Source organism: Ovis aries, chromosome 17 (assembly GCF_016772045.2).
Source record: "Ovis aries strain OAR_USU_Benz2616 breed Rambouillet chromosome 17, ARS-UI_Ramb_v3.0, whole genome shotgun sequence".
Taxonomy (NCBI): Eukaryota; Metazoa; Chordata; class Mammalia; order Artiodactyla; family Bovidae; genus Ovis; species Ovis aries.
The window spans coordinates 62,470,556-62,497,630 of record NC_056070.1 but is presented as its reverse complement, the minus strand read 5'-3'; the positions used below and the strand labels follow the sequence as shown (position 1 = coordinate 62,497,630).

General features: G+C 46.8%; 1 long non-coding RNA gene across 12 annotated transcripts in view; it reads right to left on the bottom strand.

The window, feature by feature from the left end:
- LOC105602913 (uncharacterized) overlaps positions 1-27,075 on the bottom strand; it is a 99,036-nt gene that overhangs the window by 34,742 nt on the left and 37,219 nt on the right. For 9 of the 12 annotated variants that reach the window (XR_009597052.1, XR_009597051.1, XR_009597050.1 and 6 more), the window contains 3 exons: positions 18,646-18,736; positions 10,711-11,049; positions 2,937-3,043 (listed from right to left, as the gene is read on the bottom strand). This is a non-coding gene — a long non-coding RNA (uncharacterized LOC105602913). The remainder of the gene's footprint in view (positions 1-2,936; positions 3,044-10,710; positions 11,050-18,645; positions 18,737-27,075) is intronic. The other 3 variants (XR_009597054.1, XR_009597049.1, XR_009597053.1) reach the window with 1 other exon arrangement.

The following is a 27,075-nucleotide window of genomic DNA, read 5'->3' as shown; positions in this document are numbered from 1 at the left end:
AATGCAGAAACTTTAGAAGGCAAAAAGAAGGGACGTGGTCAAGACTGAGTGGCTGGAAACTGGAAAATGCACTGATAGAGACAGACAGCATCAATTCTGGGTGCCTTTGTGGCAAACTTGGGTATCCTGTCTTCCAGACTGGTATGGTGGGTGCCAGCCTCAGGAGTACCCATCACTGAGAACAGCTAAGAGGGTGAATTTGAGAGGTTGTTTTTATTGTTGTTTTAGTTACTAAGCCGTGTCCACCTCTCTCGTGACCCCCATAGACTGTAGCCCGGCAGACTCTGTCCATGAGATCACTGAAATAAAGAAAGCAACTACCCAAAGCCAAGAAACGTGTACCTATGGCGAGGTGTGAAGACGTGGTTTCTTTTGTTTTGTTTTCCTGTCTTTCTCTGTCTCTGTGTGTCAGTTTCTTAGTTATAGTTTTGGACCTTAGCAATAATAAGAATCCATATTTGCACCTCATTGCAGGAACATGTCAGAGACTTGAATGCCTTCCATCCAAGTTTCTAGCACACAGGATCAGCATGATCTCAGGAACTTGAATCACAGAGCAAGTCTGCACAGCTGTCTACTCTTTATAAAGCTATTTGGGAGGCTTATTAGCATGTTTGAGGCTATGCCAAAGGTTTGTAATAAAAATACAATGGAAGCACACAAGAAGTTTTAGGGAGATTTTATATTTCATTACAGGACTTGATTCCCTCCTGCAAGGGCAAACGTTTCTATGTCATGTTCAACTGAGTTGGGTAAGAAAATAACTCCACATTCTTAGGTGAAAGTAACTTAAAAAAATATTTTTGCGGACAACTTAAATAATGCATGCTCATGATTAAAAATAATCAAGTGTGACCGGAAAATGCATAACCTAGATGCAGCAAGGTCCCTAACGGTAATCACAGCTCTCACCCTTGGTCCACTCTGAGGCTGCATTCAGAATTTAAATGCAGTGCCAGGAAGCCAGCTCTATCGGTGATGGAGCGACAAAGTTTTACTGAAGATTTTCTGGAGAAGGTGTGGCAGAAGGGTGACATCACACGTGTGTCTGTACTGGTGTGTGTGTGTGCTCAGCTGTGTCCCTTTGTAATCCCACGGACTGTAGCCCACCAGGATTCTCTGTCCATGGGATTTCCCGGGCAAGCATAATGGAGTGGGTTGCCATTTCTTCCTCCAGGAGATCTTCTTGTCCCAGGGATCGAACACACATTTCTTGCATCTCCTGCACTGGCGGGCGGATTCTTTACCACTGTGCCCACCTCACAGAGACATTGCATACCTCGTGGCAAATGCCAAAGCAATTCCCTTTAAACATCTTAAAGTTTAAGAAGTTCTGCCCGAATTTCTTCTCTAAATATCAGCTTCCTTTCCCCTTTCCTCCTCCCGCTTCTCTGTCTTTGTCTGGTTCCCCATCTCAACATAAATTCCCCTCCATGGTCTGGAAGAACTCAGTTCTGGCTCTCAACTTGCCTATCCCACTCAAAAAGAGAAAAGCTCAGTTGGCTAATTGTACTCCAACTTTATTTTTTTTTTTTAAGAAAGCAGTTCAATATCCAATTATTTGTCGAGAATGGCTGGGAATTGGCACTGGAACTGGCTTTCTCAGGCTTGAAAGATCTGAGTATTTTTCTTCCTGGTTGCCAATTCGGTGAAATCATGGTGGCAGCCTGAAATGGGCTCTGGTTGTAGTATTTACCCCACAGAAGTTGGCTAGTTCTGTAAATCATCCTCCCTCCCACCCTCAGAAGCTCTTCTTAAACATTTATCAGCACACAACTGGACTCACTCCACAAGATACATATAAAATTCTTACCAAACAAAATCAGGTCTTGTTCTGTGGAATTCAGTGCCAGGGGTTGGGGTCAGGGTGGAAGACAATTTTTGATGTCAAGAAAATGAAAGATGTCTCTATATAGTGATATATAAAGAGTGATATATATCACTATATAGTAATATATATAACATATACTATTAAAGAGAAAAATCACTGGCCCTAAATGGCATCACTTGTGCTAATGCCCATGACACCAAACCTAGGTTTAATATATAACCTAATTGCAGATTTTTTTTACATTTTTGTCTTGCTTTTTTAATTTTTTGGCCACAGCACATGGCATTCAGGGTCTTAGTCCCCCGACTAGGGATTGAACCTGTACCCCTTGCAGTGGAAGTGTGGAGTCTTAAATACTGGAGTGCCAGGGAAGTCCTGTAATTGCAGTTTTGACCTTCATAGAAATGCAATCTTAATTAACCAGTTTGGAATTTTCTGGTCAGCACCACTGAAATAATCTGTCACGTGGACCCTCTCCATTTCCCGCCCGGCCCAGTGGATGAGGAGGCAACCGACACAATATCTTTGTCTGTTCCCTCTCTCCAAAAAGATAGCCTGGCCAAAAACAATCCTTTATTTACTTCTGCTGATAGCTCCCTTGTCCCACCCTTCTTCCTATAAAAAAGTTCCATTTTGCACAACCCCTAGGAGTGTCCTTCTAGTCGCTAGATGAGATGCTGCCTGTGTGAGGCCATTAAGGCAGGGTTTCTCAGCATTGACACTATTGACGTTTGGGCCAGTTATTAATAATTCTCTACGATGCGAGGGCAGCCTGTGCAATAGCAGGAGCTGGTACCACCTCCAGGTCTGAAGGTGCAAGCACGGGCTTCCAGTCGTAACTACTGCACAACACGTAACTCCAAAATTGTGTGCCTGTCAACAGCAACAGCAATGATTTTACTCACAGATCTGCAGTCTAGGGACAGAATGCTTGTTTGACAGAATGCCACCCCTGGGGTGGCTTGCAGGCCGAGGGCTGGGGTCACCTGAAGCCTTGCTCACACACCTGCATGGGGGCAGAGGAGAGCTGAACCTCTCTCTGTGTCTCAGTGGTTTACACCTGGTCTCTCCAGTATGGCAGCTTCTGGGTAGTTGAATTTCATACCTGGTGGCTCAGAGCTGCAGAGGCGTGTGTTCTGAGGGGAGAGGGCTGGGCACAAGCTGATCACCTTTTCTGTCCTCGTCTCTGGAGTCACTCATCACCACTTCCACCTGCATTATAATGTTAGAAGTGAGATACTTCCAGAGGTGAAAGATTAGACTTTTCTTTTTGTGGTAGGAAAGTGAAAGTGAGGTCGCTCAGTCGTGTCCGACTCTTTGCAACCCATGGACTGTAGCCTACCAGGCTTCTTCCTCGGTGGGATTCTCCAGGCAAGAATACTGGCGTGGGTTGCCATTTCTTTCTCCAGGGGATCTTCCTGACCCAGGGATTGAACCCAGGTCTCCCGCATTGCAGGCAGACGCTTTACCCTCTGAGCCACCAGGGAATGTTAACAAATCGCAGGGCTTCCCTGGTGGCTCAGTGGTAAAGGATCCACCTGCCAACGCAGGAGACACAGATTTGATCCGTAGTCTGGAAGATCCCGCATGCTGTGGAGCAACGAAGCCCGTGGGTCACAAAACAGAGCCTGTGCTCTAGAGCCTAGGAGCGCAACTCCTGGAGCCCATGCGCCTAGAGCCCACCACGTTGGGCCACAAGAGAAGCCACCGCAATGAGAATTCCACGCATCGCATCTAGAGAGTAGCCCCTGCTCGCCCCAGCTAGACAAAGTCTGGGCAACACGGAAGTCCCAGCAGAGCCAAAAAATACAATAAATAAACGGAATTTTAAAAAAGAGTTTAAAAAATTGCAGACCTGGGCCACCTCCCCGCCCCTCAGCCCACCAGGCTGCAGTCTACCCACCTGCTCTGCCCCCTGCCTCACTCACCCCGGCTCCTCCGCCTCCCGTTCCCCCTCCGGGCCCGCTGCTGCCTCCAGGCCCTCTTGGCCGGGCAGCTCCCTTTTCAATACGTCTTGCTGGTCCCATCTCACTGGGTTGGCGGCCATCCCAGCCTCCTGGTTCTCCTGGGCTGCTACCTTCCCTCTCTCTCTGAAACATTCTCTGATGCCAGCCAATGGGCGAGCAGTGCCCTTAGCCTATCGGCCTGGTCCTCGTCCATCTAGCCCAGCCCTCCGCCTATGTGCGGCATTTGAGAGAACCTCTTCCCGGTTGAGGAGTTATTTTTTGTAGGCCTCATTACATAGATGGGTTTAACGCTGAAGAGGACAAGTTCACGAGCTACACTCTGGAAGCCAGGCAAGATCTTGGAAAGTCATGCAATGATGAATCCTTCTCCCTGCTAGTATTTAGAGCAAAGATATGGCGCCTCCAGTCTGTGGTCTGGATCAGCCTGATTTCTTGGTATCTCTGCCTGCCAAGGCTTCAGCTCCTACAATAAAGTTTTCCATCAGGAAACCTACACCCACTGGCTCTACATTTTCTTTACCATCAGATCCCTTTAGAACCTCCTCATGCCAATAATGGTTCCCTTAAAGGTTATCCTTCATTGCCTTCTGTCAGCCATTATATCCAGCATGTCTTTCCAGATCGTCACAATGGACCTGTGCCACTCGGAGTCTCCATCTATAATTCTGACTCTCTCACTCTTCTGGAAACACGATATGCAAGAAAGAGCTGGCACGCTACAGTCAGACATTCTGGATCAGGCAGACCTGTCCAGATCTGAAGTGCCTGCATAGCCTTTAGCTTAGTGAGTTAACCTCTCTAACCCTTAATTTCCTCATCTCTATGATTGAAACAACCATATCCACCCAACAGTATGGTTATGAAAAATAATAATGCTAAGTCCTCGGCACATAGTATTAAAAGGATGTCAGTTTTCATCTTTCTTTTGTACGTTCAACCATTTCCTTGAAATCGAAAGGTGAACTTCTTTCAGCAAAATCTCACTTGTTATTCTCATTTACTCTTTTTTTCCCCCATCAACTATCTCTTCTTTGAGGCTCCCACTCAAATATCCAGCTCCACAGTGAGTGCTCATTGAAAAGTTCTAAAGTCTTAAGTCACTTGTATGTTTTAATATTAGTCATCTAATTTGAACAAATACAAGGAAATTTAAAAAAAAAATTCCAGGCCTGTTTTAAAGCCATCTCAGGCAAGGAGTAATTGCAAGAACCTAGACATAGTCACTGCTATATGGTGAGGGCTGCCTGACCAAACTCTGGCCCTTGAGAGAGGAATACAGCTGTTCCTTGGCCTTCTGCTGAAGGGAGGTGGGGAATTAACATGCAGGCCTCTTCCTGTTGCCTGCTGGTGTCCGCATTGGCTGAGCCCATCAAAGCCGGACAAGGGAGCTGTTGGACGCAGCCCATGCAGGCTCCTGGGCACCTGGGTCACAGAAGTGGTAGGGCAGGGCATGCTTCTGAAGGGGCCAACACAAGATGCCCAGCATGGAATACACCCTAGTGGTCAGTTTTCTTAGAGCTGTCTCCATTAAGACTAAACAACCTGCGATTCCATCCAGAAAAGACCAAGGGGCTTGCCATTCTTGACTGCTGCGAGGTCTGCTGTGCTACAGCAGAAGGGCTGGTGGTAATCCTTTCATTTGCCAGGCACTAACTTTGCAGTGTGCTCCATACGGGCTGTGCAGACCTCATCTCACTGAGTCCCCACCACTCCCCAGAAGGTCTGTCTTATTATCTCCATTTTACAGAGAAGGAAACTAGAATGGAGAAGTGACTTGAGTCACTTGCCTAAGGTACTAGCCCCCCACAGCAAGCAGAGAACCCAGAGTCCAGGACTGGTCTGATTCTGAAGACTATACCAAAGCCATCATGTTTCCACTGACAGGCTGCCAGCAAGAAGGTAGCAATTTTCAGCCTCTTGTCTCCTTGTTATATTTTCAACTCGACGCAGTGCTTTTTTAAAAAATGGCTCTTATGATGTTGGATTTCTTCCTTATTGGCACAAAAATCAATTGCTCTTATAGCTGATCAAGGGCCTGCACATCCTCATCTGATCACGGAAAGTCTTTTTATTTTTGATTAGTCTTATTATTTTGGCGGTGCTGGGTCTTTGCTGCTGCACGGGCTTTTCTCTAGTTGCAGCGAGCAGGGGCTGCTCTCTAGCTGCAGTGCCCGGGCTTCTCATTGCTCAGGCGGCATGCAGGCTCCAGGAGTTGTGGCTCAGGAGCTTGGTAGTCGCGGCTCCCAGGCTCGAGAGCACAGGCTCAGTAGTTGTGGGGCACAGGCTTAGTTGCCCTGAGGCATGTGAGATCTTCCCTGATCAGGGATTGAATTTGTGTCTTCTGCATTCGCAGGTGGATTATTTACCACTGAGCCACCAAGGAAACCCATGGGAAGTCTTAAAGGGGCCCCGTCTGCTCACGGGTTCAGCTTCCCTGGCCCAGGGCTACGTGTACAAGGAGACCTGGTGGCGCTGGCATCAGAGGATGGGAGTCTGTCTCTCTCCCTTCCTGACAGGCACCCTGGGTCCCCGCTGGCAACTCTGCAATGGTGGAAAAAACAGGCCCAGCTGTCCCATGCTACCAGCAGCAGTCCGTGCTCTTGCTTCTTGGATACTCAGGATAAAAGTCACCAGGCCGTTGACGGTGTGGGAGCTCAAGGAAGCTCCAGGTCGTCCCCCCTGGGAGCACTTTGCCTCTCTGCGTGGGTCTGGGTCTGAGCCTGGGAAAAGGCTTTGGGCAGCCCTTGCTCCAGGGTAGGAAGTAACACCTGTAAGGGTGTGATGAGATTTGGGAGGCCACGTGCTCCTGCATTTTCCCTTCATCCATGAGTATCGTCCATGTTGGCAAATTTCAGACAGGGCCACAGAGGATGGAGCAGGAGGCAGGAAGTGCCCTCCAGAACCCCCTTCTGGACCCCAGCGTGGACAGCCAGCCTCCTGGCCTGAAGTTTCTCTCACAGGGAGTCTTTCTCTCTGCTGATGACATCCACATTTTGCCTTCACTGTTTCGGTAGGGGCAGTACATTGTTAGAGTCACATACCACCAGGGAGTTGCAGCTTAAGGCAGAGTCATGTTTTATAATAGGAAGGTCAAACTATTCATTTATGATACTGTAAATCAGTGATTTATTTTCCATCTTTAATAGGCTCCTTCCTGCCCTCCCTCCCCCTTCAACCATGTCACAGTTAGAAGGCTACCAAAAGGCAGGAATATTGCTGTAGATGACCTGAGGCAAGAGATAAATACATCGGAGGAAAATGGGGAGGCAGATCACTCAGGGGAACCCTCTGGGTCTTTCAGGTGGCCACAGCGAAGTCGTGTTCCAGTAGGCACGTGTGCCCAAGGAGAACATGGTCCTGAGTCTGGCCCGGGCTTCGTGATCCTCCAGGGCTGAGTGGGTTCCAACAGGATCCATCACTGCATGCGGCTGATCAGGTACTTGGAGAGGGCACTGGAGCGCAGGAAGGCCCGTCTGTTTTCCTATCAGACGTCAGATCCTATTTTCTGAGAGTAGACTTGGCTAGTGAAGCAAGATGTTGGTCTTTCAAGGAGCTGTGTCCCTGTCTTTGCTTTGTATCTGCTACTTTGCTGAAGTCTGAAAGGTAGGGAATAGGCCTCATTCTGCTGAGGTGGCCAGAAGGGGAAAAGTCTAGGTCATGTGGCAGCAAGATTTCAAGGTCCACAGGGTGATGGCCTGCTGATGGCCACCCCTGTTACCAGATTGTCTTTAAAAATCAGTTACCAGGGAGAACCTGGGGTCCCATCATCCAGCCCTGCACCACCCTTCTCCCGCTATGTGTCCTAAAAACTTTGTTCTGCTGTGACCTCCTCAAAGGTTGGAAGGCGACACAAAAGGAAATTCTACCTGGGATCGGTAAATCAAATCATTCGTATCAATTTCACAGAGATGAAACAAACAAATATTTCACAAGATACTCTGTACAAAGAATGGAGAATCCATTGGGTTTGGATTACTGAGCAAACCTGAGACTTACACCCTTTTCAGGGTGACCAGTTTTGTTTTTTTTTATCTTTGAAAATGCCTTTCTTGGAACTTCTCTAGTGGTCCAGTAGTTAAGAATCTGCCTTTCAATGCAGGGGACACAAGTTTGATCCCTGGTCCAGTAAGATCCCACACTTTCTGGAGCAACTAAGCTCATGTGCCACAACTACTGAGCCCATGCACTGCAACTATCAAAGCTGATGCACTATCAGAGCCTGTGCTCCAAAGCGAGAGAAACCACTGCAATGAGAAGCCTGTGCGCTGCAGTAAAGAGTAGCGCCCTCTTGTCGCAACTAGAGAAAGCCTGCTCACAACAACGAAGACCCAGTGCAGCCAAAAATAAATGCATAAACAAACAAAATTTATTAAAAATACCTCTCTCTAAGGGCTTATGTATAGTACTGCAGTCCCATTCTGCAGAGCAGTTTGACTGTATGTGTTAGAAATCTTAGAAGGTAGGCCCTCCCTGGTGATGCAGTGGCTAAGACTCTGTACTCCCAATGCAAGGGACCCAGGTTCTATCCCTGGTCAGGGAACTATGCCCCACCTGCTGCAACAAAGATGGAAGATCTCGTATGACACAAATAAGATCCAGTGCAGCCAAGTAAATAAAGAAACAAACAAAAAAAAGAAATTCTTTTTGTGGGCCATATGTTTTGTGTGTGGCAGTTTATTAGTTTTTAAAATCATTACTTTTTAATGAAAACAACTTGACCAAAAATCTGTCACAGAATTTGAGACCCATTAAAAAAAGTTTAATGAGAAAAAAAAATAATAACAAAATTTTAAAAAATTTAAAAAGAAGTCCTAGAAGGTGCCATAGTATTGATGTGGCCATTCCACTAGAAGATGTGGTCACAAGGAGTAATTACATTTGATATTTGATACTAGGAGGTTCATCATAGTGCTGATTATAAAATGTCGAAAACACCTTATAAGGCTAACAACTGAAGCCTGGTCAGATAACTGTGGTATGGGCATGCAGGAAATTCCAAAATAAAATTATTCCTTAATATATATAGAGATGCTCCGAAATTTAAAAAATCAGGCTATAAAGCATTATATAGAGTGTGACTCCATTTCTCGGTAAGAAATGCAGATGTATGTATGTGTCTGTGTGTGCTCAGTTGTGTCTGACTCTTTGTGACCCCATGGACTGTAACCTGCCAGGCTCTTTTGTGCATGGAATTTTCCAGGCAAGAATACTAGAGTGGGTTGCCATTTCCTCCTCTAGGGGATCTTCCCAACCCAGCGACTGAACCCGAGTCTCTTGCATTGGCAGGTGGGTTCTTTGCCACTGAGCCACCGGGGTAGCCTATGTATGTAATATGCATGTTCAAAAAGTGCAAAAGGGTATCCACCAAATATTAGGTGTAAGTGACAGATGATTGGATACCAGGTGTCTGTATTTTCTTCTTTTTTTTTTTTTTGTCTGCAAATGTATACTATTTCTGTCATGAGATATATTATTTGTGTCATAACTGTATTTAGCTTAAAAAAAAAAAGTTGGGAGACTCCCCTGATGGTCCAGTGGCTAAGATTGAGTTTCCAATGCAGGGGGCCCGGGTTCAATCCCTGGTCAGGGAACTAGATCTCACATTCTGCAACTAATGATCCCGTGTGCAGCTGGGACCTGACAGAGTCAAAAAAGAAAAAAAAAAACATGAGGGGAAGGACCCCATACAACCTTTCCTGATTGCCTGCGGCTCTCAAAGACACTTGGATCCCTGTTGCAACAGGAGTTGTTCACAAGTGGGGTTTGGCACCCAGACTTTGCTCCCGAGGGCCCCGCAGGACGTGAAGCAGGTCCTGCTGCCAGCAGAGGGCATCCTCCTGGCCTGTGTGAGGTGCCCACCATCTCTGCCTGATTCCCTGGTGCCAGAGTCCAGCTCCAGCAGCCAAGGAATCAGCCTGAAGAGATGAGCGGTGTCAGCAGAAAGTGATGCAGCCTCTGACTCAAGGTGCAGGACTGCATGTTTATTTCAAGCAGCAGGTCTTCTTTTATACTTCGACAAAAGCATTAGATCAGAGGTTTTACCTTTTCAGCTCCCCCTCACCCAGATTTATTGTCTCCTTGTTGCCCTTCAAACAGCGTTCCTGCTTCAGCCATTCTCTCAGAATTGTGTTGACTTGTGATTACATTGTAGTTCATGCTGATGTCTGGACTACGTACCACATTCCTCAGTTTATTTCTCATCTTTCTAAATCCTGCTTGCCCCTAGTATCTTAAGCTCACTATCTCCTAAAAAGGCTTCTGGCTATTCTTAATTATCCGAATCCCTAAGCTCAGCAAACTTCCTTTGCCATAAACATTTCCCTCACAAACAGGTCTCAGATAACAATCCTTCCCATGGCCTCAAGCTGCAGCCTACATGCTCATCCTGGAACATTCTTTGTAAAGATCCTTGAACAAATGTCAATGGTTACTTTATTGATTATTTTCTGGGCACAACTGCAGAAGGCTTTGTGCTTTCTCATGCTTCTCTCAAGAACAATAAGCACCTTAACATTCTTTCCAGCCAACTCAACCAAAGAAAGGAGAGAACAAGTCAGAATCACAAGACCTAACTCCTTCATCCCGGGACCATGCCTCCAGGATGAGGAGAGGGGGTTGGGGCCACGCCTCCATTTTGTCAATAATGCCTAATGTGGCTCCCAACACCCTGGGGAGCCCTGGGCCTGAGGTGGCGCAGAGCAAGCTCTGTCCTGGCTGGTGGCTGGGCCTGCCCCAAAAGGGCAGAAGGGCTGGAGTAAAGGGGTTCCCAGAGGTAATTTATGCAGGCACCAATTTGACTAGCCCTGCGGTGCCCTCGAACATTGTCTGTGTCTGGTTCTTCCCCCTGGAAGTTTCTGGGGGCTGGAGAGCTGGCCAAGTGGCAGATGAACTGCACAGTCTGTTTCCACCTACCTCCTCTGAAGGGCGCAGCCCTGCACTTCCGGTCCTGTCTCCTGTGTCCACAGGCGAAGTCCCTGGTAGAGCAGGGCACAGTCCTGGCAGAAGTCTCCCAGTCCCCCGTAGAGATGGAGCAGCCCACCTCCCAGATGTGGTGGGAAGGAGGCAGGAGGCCTTGGCGGGGCAGGAGCCTCACAGAGGACAGGTCCTGAGGTCGTGGTGAGGGACTGAATCTGAACATGCCGACTCTTCCCTCCCGGTTCTGCACACCTCAGAGAAAGCGCTTGGCTCCTTGACATAAATGTGATCAACTCTTCTTGGAATTGCTTGGGCAGCTCTTCAAAACCGAAAAAGCTATGAAAAGAGAAAAAAGAAAAGAGACAATAAAAGAGGACTGAACTTTCTGTTTTATCAACCTGATGAATTTCCGGGTCCTAGACAATAGGCTTGATAGGGCAACATGGCCCCCAGCCTCAGCTACGTCCTCCCTGGACTGCCCACACATCAGGCACACTAAGAGTAAGCAAAGGAATTAGCCAGAGGAGAAGCTTTACTTTCAGATGTGACATTATTCCTTAAATGGCTCTTTCTGAGTGCTTCTAACACCAGGCATGGTGCTGTGCTGACACCTGCCTGCTCCAGCTCTCCATGGGGCCTCCACCCCTTAGCTGAGAGGCCTTGGTTGGGGGGGCAGTGTTGGGAGGGTGAAGGGGTGGAGGGGTGGGAGTGACCCAGGCTCAAGTTCCCAGTTTTGCAGCACTCTAGTGCCAGGTATGAGGGCTGTAAGGGGATCAAATGCATGCCACACTCAGGGTAGATCCTCGCAGCTCAATTTCCCCGAGTCCTGGCTGGCTTTGGTCCACTGTCCAGTTGGAAACAGAGCTGGCTGCAACCCCAAATGAAGCACAAGCCATTCCCACTCTGGGGACACTGCCAGTCACCTGGGAAGATGCCTGGAGTCTGTCCTTGACCAGACACCTGCTCACACCATACCACAAGCTGAGTCACTGTCCTGGTCACCACTGCCACCCCCTCCACCCTCCCTTGGTGCTGGACACACACTGTACACCAGGCAGGGCTGCCTCACATTCCAGCGGGACCTCGGGTCTCGGTTCTGAGCCATGGTTTCTACTCCTCCCTGTGAAACAGATGGTTCTTCCAAGCATTCCGCCCTGGGGTCTGCCCTCCTCACCATGGCTCCTTGTCCTTAAAGTTTGCAGCTCTGGATATTGCCATGATTCAAGTGGTATCCCTGTCCATGGCCTCCGGAGCGGCTGATAAGTGCATTCAGGTGAGCACAGTTAAGATCGCTGGTTCTTCTGAATCATTTACAACAGATGCAAGACTCCCTCTCCTTCAACTTGCCCAACCTCCTGTAGACTAACAGCCTCTCTTTGTTGTACACTCATCACACGTGACTTTCCTCTTCCTCCTTAGAACAACCCTAGGAGGGGTCCTAGTCCCTCCTCCATTTTGAATATGTGAAACAGAAGTACAAGAAAGTGAAGTGACTTGTTAAGGTCACTCAATTTGCAAGGAGCTCAGCTCAGATTTGGGGGAATCTAGGTCCTTCTTTCCCTGGGCTGGGAAGATCCCCTGGAGGAGGGCATGGCAACCCACTCCAGTATTCTTGCCTGAAGAATCCCATAGACAGAGGAGCCTGAAGGGCTACTATCCATAGGGTCGCAAAGAGTCGGACACGTCTGAAGCAACTTAGCATGCACGCATGCACAGGTCATTTTTAGGGGCTTCCCTGGTGGCTCAGACAGTGAAGAACCTGGCTGCCATGCAGGATGCCCTGGTTTGATCCCTCGGTCGGGAAGATCCCCTGGAGAAGAGAATGGCTACCGACTCCAGTATTTCTGCCTGGAGAATCCCATGGACAGAGGAGCCTGGTGGGCTACAATCCATGGGGTTGCAAAGAGTTGGACACCACTGAGCGACTGACACTTTCACTTTACTTTCAGGTCCTTCTTACACCAGGCCCAGCCATGCCTAACCATGCCATGCCTCCTCTCCAAGTCCCAGTCCCTTGGCCCCTGTCTCAGTACGTCAGTTGCCTCCCCATATTTGAGTTTACACAAGATCCTGCCTGCGGGGTTGCAAAGAGTCAAGACACGACTGAGCACACACACACAAGATTCTGCCCAGTGCATTGGCCCACCCGTGTACAAGGAGGGCACAGACGCAGTGACCTCCCTACCCCTGAATCAGCCATCTCACTCCTGCTTATGGTAAGGTCAGCAAAGGACCATGGTGTTCTGGTGTGTGAGGGCCAATGCCCATCTGCTCTGTAGTCAGAATGGTTGCTGGGGTAGGGGGAGGTGGGGGCAGTATGCCACTACAGTTCTGAGAGCAGTACTCGTGGAGAAAGGTGGACACGCTCATTCACTTGAGATCCGAGCTCTTCAAGGAGTGGGTGCCTGTGAGCCCAGGTGGTGGGCAGAGATAAGCCACTGGCTGTTGACCTCATGCTAATCTCATGATTTGGGATGATGTGGCCAACAGTTGCCCATTTCAGGTCAGACCATGTGGGCAGGGGCCGTCCTCCCACGGGGTTCCATTCGGTAGCCATTCTTTTCTCCAGGGGATCTTCCTGACTGAGGGATGAAACCAGGGCATCCTGCATGGCAGACAGGTTCTTCACCGTCTGAGCCACCAGGGAAGCCCCTAAGAACGACCTGTGCATGTGTGCATGCTAAGTTGCTTCCCTGACATTACAGACCTGACCCCCTTGAGGGAACCACTTTACTGGAGAGAATGCCCGCCTGCTGCAGCCAGGGCTATGGACCTTCAGGGTACTGGGGAGTCATGGGGGGCTTGTAAAAGGGCTCCCCAGATACTCCTGCCCCCGTGGTCTGGGGAGGCAGGTCCAGGCTCTCCTCTACTACCTGCTGCTCATGGAAGGTAAAGTTTAATTCAAGCCCCCAAATGAATTGCTGTCACAACATCAGCCACACTGGCAAACAACGTTTTGCAAACTCTGACAAGGTTCTAGCAGCCTGTATTCTTGCCTCCAGCCTTAGAAAGGAAGAGGAGGTTCTGAAAAACTAAATGCCTTGGCTAGTGGCCTGGTTTATCACATGGCTCTAGAATTTCTCTTGTGGCCTCTGAGGTTCCCCTTGCTTGTTAAGTCGTGCACTGCAGGAATGGAAATAGAAGCCGTGCTGTGGGGCAACCCAGAGTCTCCATCAGATACTGTGCTGCAAAGTGGAGGGGGTGGTGGGGGACAATGACCAGTGCCTGATGGATGCGAGTCAGAGACGCGGCCTCCTGCAGCCCCTCATCCAGAGTCTCCTATTCCGTGAAATAATTCCATTCATCACTGTGAACTGTACCCCGCCTCTCGGCCAGGGGCTGGTGTAGGCCTTGGGGAATGTGCGGGAAAACAACTGGTTCAGTTGCCATTATCAAGGGGCCCACATCTCGAGTGGGGGATGGTGGCGAGTGCCTGAGACCGTGGCGGGTGATGTTGCAGGTGCTGAGGTAGGTGACATGATAGGCACTGCTGGGGATGGGGAGCTGGGGGCTCAGAATGGGGGACTGGTTCCAGAAGAGGCAGTTGGACCGGACCTGCAGGATGCCAACAGGCAAAGCTGCTTCAGAGGCAGCAGCAGCAGAGGCAGAGGCCCTGGGGGGCAGCCCAGTGTGTCTGGGTGCAGAACAAAGGCAGTGGGAGGTGCTGGGTCATGTGAGGCCTCAGAGGCCTTGGTTAGGAGTCTGCTATTGGTCCTAATCATGACAAATGTGAGTTTAGGTAGTGGTGTGACATGCACTGACTTGAGTTTTTGCTTTTGGGGTTTTTTTGGTCGCACCATGCAGCATTCAGAATCTTACTTACCCGGCCAGGGATCAAACCCCCTGCACTGGGAGCGCAGGGTCTTAACCACTGGACTGTCAAGGTATGAATATGAATTTTTATATGATATGAATTTTGAAAAGATCCTTCTGCTCTCCAAAGTTCACCAGGATGAAGAAGGATTAGACCGAGTTTCTCAATGCTGCATAGGTCTCCCAAAAGAACCACTTTCAAAATTAAAATGAAAAAAGAAAGGGACTTCCCTTGTGGTCCAGTGTTTAAGAATCTGCCTGCCAATGCAGGGGACAGGATTCAATCCCTAGTCTGAGAAGATCCCACATGGCACAGGGCAACTAAGCCTGTGTGCCATGACTACTGAGCCTGCGGCTCTGGAACCCCTGAGCCACAACGACTGAAGCCTGCAAGCCCTGGAGCCTATGCTCCGCAACTAGAGAGCAGTCCCTACTTGCCGCAGCTAGAGGAAGCCTGTGTGACGCAGTGATGGCCCAGCGCAAAAAAAAAAAAACAAAATAAAAAATGTTTAAATTTAACAACATAAAATGGAAAAAAGACAAGGATAGGCAGGGGGATGGGGGCAGGGCCTCAACAAGATATGAGGTAAGAATCTAAAGAATAAAGGACATTTAACCTGGTCCTTGGGCCTCCCTCGTAGCTCAGCTGGTAAAGAATCCGCCTACAATGCAGGAGACCCAGGTGTGATTCCTGGGCCAGGAAGATCCCCTGGAGAAGGAAATGGAACCCACTCCAGTATTCTTGCCTGGAGACTCCCCAAGGACACAGGAGTCTGGTGGGCTAGAGTCTATAGGGTCGCAAGAGTCAGACACGACTGAGGGAAGGAACCACCACCAACCTGGTCCTTGTCTGGCTTCCCCAGCCCCCTCCCACCTGTCAGTGAACAGGGGCAAACGAGGTAGCAAATGTGGTGCTGCACCAGCATAGCACCCTCTGGAGTGGGAGGCAGCGTGTGGCTGTGAGAGCATGCTTGGATGTGAACAAGCTTGGCGTGGTGATGAGCGTGCCTGACCAGTTTTATCTGTGGTGCAATTAACAGCTTGCCACTGTCCCTACATGGCCGGGCCTGCCTTCTTATTAGTGTGTCTTGGGAAAGGAAACAAAATGTGATTATAACATATGCTAATTATTTTCTTCCCACAGATATCCCAGAGGTGCTCGACATCTGGCTCAGTATTTACACTTTCCTCCAAGGTGCCACGTGGCTATAGCCCTCTCCCCTCCATCCACCCTGCCAACGTGTGTGAGAGTCACAGCAGAAAGACGGGGGAGTCCCAGACTTCAGAAACCTGGGGTCCAGACCTGTGACCATCTATTGGACAAGTACTCTGGAGGCACCGTTCTCCCAGGAGAGATGGCTGAGGGATTTCCTTAGCTGTCCAGTGGTTAAGACTCTGCACTTCAATATAGGGGGTGCAGGTTAGATCCCTGGTTGGGAAACTAAGATCCCATTAAAAAAAAAAAAAGTTGGCCGAATAGAGAAATGATTTCAGGGAATTCTCTATCTTTCCAGCATTAGTTAGATTACCTGGTAGTGGTAAAGAGCTATTTGACACAGGTAAACAGAGACAGACATTAAAGTGTTAAGGACACATATTAATAATATGCTATCACAGTATCAATAGCATAAAGGAAATCAACCCTGAATATTTATTGGAAGGACTGATGCTAAAGCTGAAACTTCAATAATTTGGCTACCTGATGCAAAGAGCTGACTCATTGGAAAAGACCCTGATACTGGGAAAGAGTAAAGGCAGGAGGAGAAAGAGACGACAGAGGATGAGGTGGCTGCATGGCATCACTGACTCAGTGGGCATGAGTTTGAGCAAACTCTAATTGACTAAACAACAATTGGAGTAGGAACAAGGGCCTGGCATGAACTCACTTCAACTTCCATTTGTACGGGGGCACATTTTAAGAGAAGAATGAGAGAGCAGGCAGGGGCAATGGCGAGGTTTACACAGGGAAATTCCTGCTAAATGTACAGAAAGCGGGCAGGAGGATGGCACTGGTCCACTTGAAGCTTATGTGGGTTTGCTAACTGGCGCTTAATGAAATTAGGCTTGTAGCCTCCCGGAGACTGGAAAAGGGGCCATATCTTGAGGCATTGGCTGGAATAAACAGTAACTTGTGGCAGCCTTGAGTTTTCTCAGGCAAGCACATTTGCTGGGCCAACATAGGGCTGTGGCCTTGAGCTACTAGAAACAATGTTAGTGTTTATTCAGGTCTTCGGATGTGCTGCTGCCTAGGGTGAACTAAATCTTCGGTGCAGAGAGTCTGCGGTTTTTATAGGCTGACATTGAAGCCCAGTCAGGAAGACAGCTTACAGAATTCCCTGGTGGTCCAGCGGTTAGGACTTGGTGCTTTCACTGTGGAGGCCTGGGTTTGATCCCTGGTCAGGGGAACTATTCACAAATGCTCCTGCAAGCCACTTGGCACCGCAAAAAGCAAAGCTAGCTGAGAGAAGGCTGTCCAGAGATCAGTCAAGGAGAGGCTCTTTGTCAGCTATGCTTCTGGATTCAAACAGCCTGGGTGTCGATCCTGCCTCTGTAACAGATGGGCTGGGTGATGACAGGGAAGAGATTTTTCATCTCATGGGGTTGGTTTTCTCATTTGGAAAAATGGAGAGAGAATTCCCTCCCAGGACTGTTTGAAGATTAAATGAGTTGACCCACAGTACACGCCAGTGTGTCAATGTGGCTGGAGTCTGGAAGGGACTAAAGAGGAGGCTGTGCTCAAGTTGGGATGTGGGCCTGCAGGGGGCCTCACCAGGCCGGGCACAGCTGGACCAGCCACGGCTGCAGCTCTCACGGGCGGACATGCAGGTAGTGAACCTGTGATCTGGTTACAGTGCCGTGTGACTCAGCAGGTCTGCCTCCCTAATGCACTCACAGTTATTGCTTGCTTGTTTGGGGACCCCATCTGGGAAGGCAGGGCGAGGAGAATGGCAGGATTCCCATCACTTCATCACCTAGATGGAGTTATAGCTGCTACGTGTCTAGTACCTACCAGGTGCCAAGAACTGCACATGTGTTACTTTGAACACTTGCAGGTACATTTTTTATGCCCATTTAGGAGGTCCCAGGGACGGGGGAGCCTGGTGGGCTACCGTCTATGGGGTCGCACAAAGTCAGACACGACTGAAGCAGTTTAGCAGGAGCAGCAGCAGGAGGTGAGCAGACTGAGGTTCAAAGAGGTTACACAGCTTGCCTAAGATCACACAGCCCGTTGGTGAATTCAAACCTAATCTCTGAGACTGCAGAGCTCTTTCTCCTTGGAGGCATGGGTTTTTACCATCTCCAAGGGGCTTCTTGAGAGGTGCTGGCTGCCTCACTGGAAAAGGAGAAGGAGGAAAAAGAAGCCCCACCCAGCCAAGGAGACATGTCCTGCCATGAAGAAAATGTATGAGGCTGTTTCTGAAGCCGGGGAATCTTGGCGGTACCTCCTCACTGCCTTAGGGGGCAGCCCATGTAGGGGTGTCTGGGGCATCTGCACCAAGCGCCAGGCTGCAGGTGGGGTGTGCTGTGCTGGCAGCCTGTCCTCTGTGTGTGTGCGCTCGCAAGGAAGGAAGGCAGCCTGCACACAGTTTGGACCACATTTTCTCCTCTTAGTTCTGAGAGAGAATGTCTTCCAGTTTAAATGTTGCTTTGAAGGACTTGCCTGATGGAAGACTCTGCGTTTCCACTGCACGGGGCCCCGGTTTGATCCCTGGTCAGGGAACTAGATCCCACATGCTGCAACTAAGAGGAGTTGGCATGCTGCTATTTAAAAAAAGATACTGTGCGCCGCAACTAAGCCCTGGCACAGCCCAGTAAATAATAAGTAAATATTTTTTTAAATATTGCTTTGAATTAATTCCCACCAATGTTTTGCAAAACAAAACGTAACACACCTTGATAGTGTCAGTGTCCCAGCACTGGGAGTAAATATCCAAATATCTAAAATCTCACCATTTTAGATGGACACCTCAGTTACCACTGTTTTTAGAGAACAGAGGGGAACTAGATACTTTTTAACTTGAAAACACGCTCTTGGGCCTTAACAATGAAACACGTTGGAATATTTCAAAGCTAAGGCTTGGCGTATCTTCTTAGAGGAACAGAAGGACTGTTTCTTACCCAACTGGGTGCTTCTCTCAATGATCTCAGCAGGGCAGGAGGACAACATTTATTCATGTCAAGGTGTTCACACTGCTCCCCTCTGAGGCACCTGAAAAGAAGTCACATTTTGCTTGCTTAGCTCTTCCCCTGGCTTCATTCCTTTTCCCTCTCTGGATATTTTGCTTTTGCCAGTTCCATTCCTGACAGTGAGTCCACAGACAACACCGGAGAATAAGGAACAAAGTTAGACCCAGAGAGAAAAAGAGATGAAAAAAAAAAAAAAATCGAAGGGACTTCCCTGGTGGTCCCATGGCTAAGACTCCACACTCCAAATGCAGGGGGCCTGGGTTCGATCCCTGGTCAGGGAACTAGACCCCACATGCTGAAGCTAACACACGGTGCAACCAAAGAAACAAGTAAAATAAATATTTTTTTAAAGAAATCAGAATAAAGACTTACATAAGAGCACAGAAAACAGATTGAAAGAAAGATGGAAGACAGAATGAGCCAATACAGATGCTCAGGGGGAACACAGATGCTCAGGGAGAACACAGATCCTCAGGGAGAAGTCTAGGTTGAGAGCTAAACTGTATTTAGTGCTTTGGACAGACTGAGCCAAATGGAGGCACAGATATATTAGGGTTTCATCACAAGCACTTCATCTTGGGCTTCAGTGTTTGGTGGACCTTGAACAGAAAATAGTGTGAAAGCAGCTAAAGAAGGTCAGTGTGTTTCCAGAAGCCTTCCCCAGAAGACGAGGATCTGAGCTGAATCTTGGAAGGTAAGATTTCCTTAAGCAGAGAGGGTAGGATGGGCATGAGGAAGTTGGGCCCCCAAAACTAGGGGACTACGCAACAGAAAGCTGCTGGTGGGTACGGTGAATACCACCAATGGACAAACCAGAATAAATGCCTCTGTGAACTAATGTGTGTGCTAAACTGACACACACAGCCATGCATACTGCTAGGGACCCGAGCGTGTCGCCACAGGCCATCTCAGCATAGATGAATGTCTGCATGTTAATGCATTTTCTCCTTCCCATCCCCACAACCAAACTTACTGGGGTTTTTGTTTGTTTTTTTCTGGCTTCCACTTCTTAGTGAACAACACAAGGTAGAATCTCAGCACCATGTTCCTCTCCTTCCTCATCCGTATCTCTGCCTAGTGAGTGACCTGTCATTTCTGTCTCCATGCTCGCCTTCCTAACCATCCTTTGCCGGGAGCCAGCGTGAGGAACTCGGCCCATGGCAAAGGTCATGAGGAAGGAGGCTTTGGCATACGCAAAGGCGGGATCAAGCCTCAGGAAACCCCCTGTTCCCGAGCATCTACCCCCAAAACCAGAGTCTGCCTACTTTACTCATGCTCTCACCTACACCTCTAACTTTACGGGGGGCTCTCCCCCATCACCATTTCTCTCGGAGAAGGAGTTAACTTGCAGCTCCAGTTAATAAAAATTCCTGGGCGTGACAAGAGTGTTTCAACTTACAAACTCCTCTGAAGGTTCTCTAGCCTGCCTGAGCAGGTTCATCCGGCCACATGTGATTGTTTACAGCTTCCCAACCGTGAGAGGTATGAGATGCTTTAAAACTTTCTAAATACAGACTCTTTTGAGAAGTTAGAAAATTATTGGTATAGTATAGTGGGTTGATTAGAAATGATATTGGTGAAGGGTTTTCATTTGTTGAGCCAATATTTGTTGCTAAATCTCCATATTCCCTGCCCTTATAATGAATATAACTAGCATATAGGAGAAATAAGTATTAACCTTTAAGATCAATCATGTTAAACCTTAGGCTAAGTAAATTCCTTTCTAAACTGTAACCCACTACACCCTCACCCTATAGGAATGCAACTTTATTTGGAGGGTGGCGCTTGGTTTAAGAAAAAATCACTCCTGGGAAAAATAAGTTTTCTGGTTGACTGACCATTATCAGAAAGGGCCATAAGATGTCAGCAGGCTTCATGGCCAGAAGATGATGTAAAACCCCTAAGACCTTTGTGTAATTTTATATGAAGCATCTGATTGTGACAAGGGTCAGGTCTGCTGACCCCTGCGTGACTCTGTATTCATCCTTATGTATAACAAAAAGTATATAAGCAAACCTGAAAAATAAAGAAAACGGATCAGTTTCTGGAAAGACTGATTTCCCCGTGTCGTTCTTTCTTTCCCCTTCTGGCTGAATTCCCATCTGGAGCGTGGACACTTGGCAAACTCCTTGTCTTGGAGTTTTATTGGTATTCCATGTAAACCAAGTTATTCAGCCTCTTTTTCTCCACTAATTTTCCTACTACACTATTCTTTTCTAATCTCTCTTTATATCTGTAATTAAATAAGTTTTTTCCTAGGACGCCGATTCCGTCTCCCCTTCGAATTACCCTGGATCCACTGGGGCTGGACCCCGGCAATCCTTATTGCTTCTTCTTTTTTTAAAATATTTATTTTAATTATTTATTTGGCTCCACCCAGTCTTAGCTGTGGCATGTGGGATCTTTAGTTGCAGCATACGAACTCTTAGTTGAAGCAGGTGGGATCTAGTCGCCTGACTGGGGATCAAACCCAGGCCCTCTTCATTGGAAGCATGAAGTCTTAGCCACTGGACCACCGGGGAAGTTCTCCATATCCGCTGCTTTTAACCAGGGCTTCATCGTCTTCCATGTCAGCTCTCTGCTTCCACCCTGTCTCTTCTTTACAACTGATTTTCCATACTATCGCTAGAGGGACCCATCCAAAACACATATGTAAACTCATCACTTCCAGACTTAAAACTCTTGGTTAAAAGAAAGGATGGTGTGAGAGATCAAGACTCACAAGAGAGCTACAGTGGTCACAACAGCATCATCCTGGCATATGAACAGGCAGATCCATGAACAGAATACAGTTCAGAAATATTCAACTACCAAAGGGCATTTAATAAACAAAAAGAGGACTTTTTACATGGGTGGGGAAAAGATTAATTATTGAATAAATAGGATCAGGAGCTCTGAGTAACATCTAAAAAAAAGAAAAAAAAGAAAACTGAATCTCTAAATCTTTCTTTGTACCAAAATTAATAAAAGAATCAAACTTTAGAATGTAAAATATGAGCAATCAAAGTACTAGAAAATACAGAGTATTCACTAAGTGGTGTTGGGAAAGCTGGATAATCACACGTGCAGAAGAATGAAACTGGACCCTTATCTTACATGACTCACAAAAATTGACTCAAATTAACTGGCATGAACACTTAACCATGACACTTACGGGAGGAAAAAAAAAACAAAACAAGGAAAAAGCTCTTTGACATTGGTTTTGGTCACAACTTGTTTTGGATGTGACACCAGTCTGCGGCCATTCCACCCTGACTATGTTTGATCTCGTTGTCTGGATATGACACCAAAAGCACAAGCAACAAAGGCAAAAATTAATTAGTGGGGCTGCATCAAACTAAGAAGCTTCTGCACAACAAAAGTAACAACAAAATGCAAAGGTAACCTTTGGAAGGAGAAAAGTATTCATGAATCATATGACTGATAAAGAGTTAATATCGAAAATCTACAAAGAACACACAACTCAGTATCAGAAAAACAAATAACTTGACTAAAAAATGGGCAGAGGAACCAATAGACATCTTTCCAAAGAAGGCATACAAATGGCCAACAGGCCCATGAAAAGAGAGTTGCAGCACTAATCATCAGAGTAACGCAAATCAAAACCACAATGAGAGGGAATTCACTGGTGGTCCAATGACTAAGACTCCGGGCTCCCAATGCAGGGGACCCGGGCTCCATCCCTGGTCACAGAACTAGATCCCACACGCTGCAAATAGGAGTTCACAAGCCACAGCTAAAGATTCTGCATGTGGCAACTAAGACCTGGCACAGCCACATAAACAAATAAAATGAAAATAAATATTAAGGAAAAAAAATAATGAGATATCAACTCACACCTGTGACAAGGACTATGAACAAAAAGTCAAAGATAACAAGGGCTGGTGAGAATGTGAAGAAAAGGGAACTCTTATACATGACCAGTAGGAATGTAAATTGGTACAGCTACTGTGGAAACTATCCCATGGACAGAGGAGCCTGGCAGGCTACAGTCCATGGGGTCTCAAAGAGTCGGACACGACTGAGCAACTAGGCATACACATTACGGAAAATGGTATGGAGGACTAGCTTATGATCCAACCATCTGACTTCTGAGTCCAAAGAAAATTCAAAGAAACTAAAATAACCATCCTAAACAGCTATCTGTGCTCTTGTGCTCATTGCAGCATTATTCCTAATAGCCAAGATACAAAAACAACCATCCGGAGAAGGCAATGGCAACCCACTCCAGTACTCTCGCCTGGAAAATCCCATGGACGGAGGAGCCTGGTAGGCTGCAGTCCATGGGGTCGCTATGAGTCAGCCACGACTGAGTGACTTCACTTTAATGCATTGGAGAAGGCAATGGCAACCTACTCCAGTGTTCTTGCCTGGAGAATCCCAGGGACGAGGGAGCCTGGTGGGCTGCTGTCTATGGGGTCGCACAGAGTTGGACACGACTGAAGCGACTTAGCAGCAGCAGAAACAACCATCAACAGAAGTCCATCAACAGATGAATGGATAAGGAAGATGGACTATTCTTCAACCATGGGAAAAAAATCCTGCCATTTGCAACAACAAGGAGGAAACTTGGAGACTTTATGCTAACAGAGATAAGTCAGAGACAAAATGACAACGTATGACCATAGCTGTATGTGGAATCTGCAAAAGGTAAACCCGTAGAAATAGAGCAGGTTGGTGGTTATGAGGGGCTTGGGACTGGGGGAAATGAGTAAATATTGGTTAAAGGGTACAAACTTTCAGTTATAAGATGAATAAATCTTGAGATCTAATGTACAGCACAGAATTATAGTTAATGGTACAGTATTATATACTTGAAAGTTGTTAAGAGAGTAGATCTTAAATGTTCTCACCACAAAAAAGAAATGAAAATTATATGATGTGATGGTTCATGTTTTTTTTCAGTAGCTCATGTCCGACTCTTTGTGACCCCACGGACTGCAGCATGCCAGGCCTCCCTGTCCATCACCAGCTGCCAGAATTTACCCAGACTCATGTCCATTGAGTCAGTGATGCCATCCAACCATCTCATCCTCTGCCGTCCCCTTCTCCTCCTGCCTTCAATCTTTCCCAGCATCAGGGTCTTTTCCAATGAGTCAGCTCTTTGCATCAGGTGGAAAAAGTATTGGAGTTTCAGCTTCAACATCAGTCCTTCCAATGAATGCTCAAGACTGATCTCCTTTAGGATGGATTGGTTGGATCTCCTTGCAATCCAAGGGACTCTCAAGAGTCTTCTCCAACACCACAGTTCAAAAGCATCAATTCTTCATTGCTCATCTTTCTTTATAGTCTAAATCTCACATCCATACATGACTACTGGAAAAACCATAGCCTTGACTACATGGACCTTTGTTGGCAAAGTAATATCTCTGCTTTTTAATATGCTGTTTAGGTTGGTTGTAACTCTATTTCCAAGGAATAAGCATCTTTTAATTTCATGGTTTCAGTCACCATCTGCAGTGACTTTGGAGATGAAAAAAATAAAGTCTGACACTGTTTCCACTGTTTCCCCATCTATTTCCCCTGCAGTGATGGGGCCAGATGCCATGATCTTAGTTTTCTGAATGTTGAGGTTTAAGTCAACTTTTTCACTCTCCTCTTTCACTTTCATGAAGAGGCCCTTTAGTTCTTCTTCACTTTCTTCCATAAGGGTGGTGTCATCTGCATATCTGAGGTTATTGATGTTTCTCCCAGCAATCTTGATTCCAGCTTGTGCTTCATCCAGCCCAGCATTTCTCATGATGTACTCTGCATATAAGTTAAATAAGCAGGGTGACAATATACAGCCTTGACATACTCCTTTTCCTATTTGGAACCAGTCTGTTGTTCCATGTCCAGTTCTAACTGTTGCTTCCTGACCTATATACAGGTCAGATTTCTCAAGAGGAAGGTCAGGTGGTCTGGTATTCCCATTTCTTTCTGAATTTTTCAGTTTATCATGATCCACACAGTCAAAGGCTTTGGCATAGTCAATAAAGCAGAAATAGATGTTTTTCTGGAACTCTCCTGCTTTTTCTGTGATCCAGACTGCCAGGAGCCAGCGTGGAGAATCCCACCCATGGCAAAGGTCATGAGGAAGAGGCCTGATGGGCAAAGGCGAGATCGGGACTCAAGGGACCCACCTGGACTTGCTCGAGCATCTACCCTCAAACCAGAATCTGTCTGTCTTACTATTTTATGCCTTTCATCAACTCCCCTGACATTAACAGGGAGCTGCCCCAGACCATCTTTTGCTGGAAAGAGTTAACTTAGGGCTTTAGTTAATAAGTCTCCTGGGCAAGATAAGAGTGTTTCAATTCAAACCCCCTGTTAGCATTCTAGCTTACTTGGCAGGTTTATCTAGACTCTTGCAACATTGTTGAGCCTATGCTTGCTGCCAAGTTCTCACATCCCTTATCCATTGTGCTCCTGGGAGTGCATATAGTCAGGATGTAGTAGAAACAAATAATAGCCTTAGCATTAGCAACATTAGACTTTGAGTTAATAAGTTCTTTCTTTGCTGTAACCCGCTGAATCTTTGCTCCATAAAAATGTAACTCTGTACTTTAAGGGTGACACAGGCCAGGAGTTTAAGAAGAAACACTTTAAGGGAAGATTATTGTTCTGGCTGACCAATATTTATCAAAAAGAGGTCATGGACTATCAACAGGCCTCCGGGATAGAAGATGATGTACAAAAAATAAGGCTCTGGCAGGAAGAAACCTGATATCGATAAAAGTTATTACTGATGGAATGTTGAGTTGACTCTGCATTTTTCACCTTGCTGTATGTATAACTCAGGGTATAAAAGCCCCGAGGAAAATAAAGTAAGTGGGCCTCACTAACCGAAGAAGCTTGGTCACCCCGTGTCTTTCCTGATCTCTTTCCCTATTTTTCTTCATTTGCCGACGTCGTCCATCCTGAGGATATCCCTGGACTCTGCTGAGGCTGGACCCCAGCACCAGATGATGTTGTCAATTTGATCTCTGGTTCCTCTGCCTTTTCTAAAACCAGCTTGAACATCTGGAAATTCTCAGTTCATGTACTGTTGAAGCCTCACTTGGAGAATTTTGAGCATTACTTTGCAAGCATGTGAGATGAGTGCAATCGTGCGGTAGTTTGAACATTCTTTGGCATTGCCTTTCTTTGGGATTGGAATGAAAACTGACCTTTTCCAGTCCTGTGACCACTGCTGAGTTTTCCAAATTTGCTGGCATATCGAGTGCAGCACTTTCACAGCATCTTTTATGATTTGAAATAGCTCAGTTGGAATTCCATCACCTTCACTAGCTTTGTTTGTAGCGATGCTTCCTAAGGCCCGCTTGACTTCACATTCCAGGATGTCTGGCTCTAGGTGAGTGATCACACCACGGTGATTATCTGGGTCATGAGGATCTTTTTTGTACAGTTCTTCCGTGTATTCTTGCCACCTCTTCTTAATATCTTCTGCTTCTGTTAGGTCCATACCATTTCTGTTCTTTATTGAGCCCATCTTTGCATGAAATATTCCCTTGGTAACTCTAATTTTCTTGAAGAGATCTCTAGTCTTTCCTATTCTATTGTTTTCCTCTTTTTCTTTGCACTGATCACTGAGGAAGGCTTTCTTATCTCTCCTTGCTATTCTTTGGAACTCTGCATTCAAATGGGTATATCTTTCCTTTTCTCCTTTGCTTTTCACTTCTCTTCTTTTCACAGCTATTTGTAAAGCCTCCTCAGACAGCCATTTTGGTTTTTTTGCATTTCTTTTCCATGGGGATGGTCCTGATCCCTGTCTCCAGTACGTCACAAACCTCTGTCTACAGTTCATCAGCTACTCTGTCTATCAGATCTAGTCCCTTAAATCTATTTCTCACTTCCACTATATAATTGTAAGGGATTTGATTTAGGTCATACCTGAATGGTCTAGTGGTTTTCCCTACTCACTTTCTTCAATTTAAGTCTGAATTTGGCAATAGAGGGGTTCATGATCTGAGCCACAGTCAGCTCCTGGTCTTGTTTTTGCTGACTGTATAGAGCTTCTCTATCTTTGACTGCAAAGAATATTATCAACCTGGTTTTGCAGTACTTGGATGCAATCTCAAAGTTGACAGAATGATCTCTGTTCATTTCCAAGGCAAACCATTCAATATCAAGGTAATCCAAGACTATGCCCTAAACAGTAATGCTGAAGAAGCTGAAGTTGAACGGTGCTATGAAGACCTACAAGGCCTTTTAGAACTAATACCCAAAAAAGATGTCTTTTTCATTATAGGGGACTGGAATGCAAAAGTAGGAAGTCAAGAAACCCCTGGAGTAACAGGCAAATTTGGCCTTGGGGTACAGAATGATGCAGGGCAAAGGCTAATAGAGTTTTGTCAAGAGAATGAGCTGGCCATAGCAAAC